The following is a 2,293-nucleotide window of genomic DNA, read 5'->3' on the forward strand; positions in this document are numbered from 1 at the left end:
TCATGCCATAAAACTGCGCCGTCCGAGGAGTCACCTCTCCACCAGCTCCGGCCTCAGCACCAGCTCCAGTCTCCGTAGGAGGAGGGAAACTCAAAACAGGACCGCTCCAGCCAAGGTCAACCTGAGGCTGAGATCGCGGAGGCTGCTGCGATGACGAGCCAACCTCGTACATCCCACCACCTCTGAAAGCCGAGGTGGCCTCTCCTACCGGTGCAGCAGGAGCACCCTCAGAAGAAGACCCCGAGCCCTCAGCAACATCGGCTCGAGCAGCCTCAGAACGACCACCTCTACCTCTTGACGAAGTGCGACGACGTCTCGAGCTAGACCTCGCCGGCTCTCTCCGCCCCTCAGGCCTTGTACGGGTGTGAGAAGCAATCGGCTGACCCTTCAAAAAGAATTAAATCAGAAACAAGGTGAAAACCGAAGCCGTAATGCAGATATAATGAGTAAAGAAAAGTTACCTCTCGGACAGCGTCGTCTCGACGACAGGTAGCCGCGTTCCTCATCCGGACGAGTTGGCTCCGGAAGGCATCTATGCATCGTGCCATAGCCGAAACCACCTCGCGTGAGAACTGTCAAGGAAAGTTAAATCAGTAAAAGTGCATGATAACTGAATACAAGACTCTGAAGTAAAACTAGGCTTACCCTAGTCTGGTGACGAGGAATCGACCGCTCCACGAAGCGCTCGCCCTCAGGAGCCGGAGAAATCATCTCCTCGATCGGCCCGTACATCCCCTAGTAGTGGATGGACATACGGGGTGGCACAAACTCAGTGGGACCATCCTGCTAAGACAGAAAGAAATCAGCAAGGTATCACTTGGGGGCTACTCAGCGAAAAAACAAAAGTTAAGGATCTTACCCTCACATCTTCGGCCGGTACAGGGGCTGGAGCTAACAAAGGAAGTAGCTCCTCAGCATAACTCCGCCCAAGGATCACATGGGACCGCCAGAGGGAACCAGACTCCTCAGCCATGCTCGACAACTCTCTCTCGTCAAACATGTGACGTGGTGGAGGAGCAGGAACAACAAAAATATCGGAAGAGTGTTGTCTAGCAACTCTCTCTCCTAAGTACGCAACCGCTCCATAGGTCCCCAAAAAGTAGCGACGCTCAGCAGAGTACTGTGCGGCTAATCCAGGGACTGTCCAACCACCCCATGGTCGGTATACTACCTCAGGTCCCTATAAGAATACCAATCAGGTAAGAACATGTCCAATACATCACAGAGGAGTAAGATAAACACTAAAAGTCGTACCGAGATGATCCGACTCCGGACACGTGCAGTAGACAGGTCCACATGGTGGCCGCCCCAAGAGGCGCTCACCGGATACCCCCTCGGCGATGGTCTCGCCGGCGCAATGGAAGGAAAGTGCTCATAGAACCAGATCTACAAGGAGTTCAAAGCATGAATAAATGCTAACTAACATGTAGGGTTAAACTTTATAGGGAATAATGTTTACCTCCACGACTTTCCAGAAAGCAGACAAAGCAACGTTCGTCCTAAAGGACCGGTGGCGACACAAGTCCCTCAGCGCACGAACGAAGTCAGTGTAGGCCAAGCTGGCCTAGTCATAAGTCCCGATCCGCCGGAGATCGCGAACAGCAGGGAGGTAGTAAAGCAATGCCCTACTACCCCTGTCAGGGGAGAATGTCCCTGACAACAACATCAGCACAAAGATGCGCACCCGCTGCTCTCGGGTGGTCGCATCGTCATCAAGAGCCGCTGCCAGCGTCAAGCGACGAATCCCTCTAGCGCTGAACTGAGTCGTCTCGACCTCAGCTTGGGCTCGAACAGCAATCGGCCCCAACAGTTCCTCGACCTCTGGAGAAAAGACGTCGATACTGCCGTCGAATGGCAGTGGCACAGAAGAGAACTCCAGTCCTGTGACGAGACTGAAGTCTGTAGGAGTGACCATCATCTCACCCCATGGAAAATGAAAAGTGTTGGTGGTGTCCCAGAAGAACTCCACCAGAGCGCGTACTACGTGGTGACCCCCGCTGGAGGCAACCATAGCCTCGGAGGTCTCAAACAGGGCAACCAGTCCGCAAGACTCCCATAGGAGTCTCGTCTCTCGATCTCTGGCGATATGCATCCTATACAAATCGCCTAGACCATCACAGCCAGAGCCGTGATGCCGTGTCCTCCCAGGCTCGGTTCCCCGTCTCACCCTCTCAGAAATGTGGTGGACAGGGGCAAAGAACAAGGTCTGCTCATCCCACTCTGGGAGTTGACCAAGCGAAGTGGACGGTGTAGTGTCGTCCTCCACGGGCTCATGCTCCCGTCTAGTGTTTCG

General features: G+C 54.1%; 1 long non-coding RNA gene across 1 annotated transcript; it reads right to left on the reverse strand.

The window, feature by feature from the left end:
• Positions 1-328: 328 nt before the first annotated feature.
• LOC145555833 (uncharacterized) lies at positions 329-779 on the reverse strand. Its single transcript, XR_014091574.1, has 3 exons — positions 646-779; positions 462-572; positions 329-385 (listed from the first exon to the last, which is right to left on the reverse strand). It is a non-coding gene; the product is annotated as an uncharacterized LOC145555833 (long non-coding RNA).
• Between the last annotated feature and the right edge of the window lie 1,514 nt (positions 780-2,293).

Source organism: Chenopodium album, chromosome 8, assembly GCF_948465745.1.
Source record: "Chenopodium album chromosome 8, dcCheAlbu1.1, whole genome shotgun sequence".
In the NCBI taxonomy this organism is placed as follows: Eukaryota; Viridiplantae; Streptophyta; class Magnoliopsida; order Caryophyllales; family Amaranthaceae; genus Chenopodium; species Chenopodium album.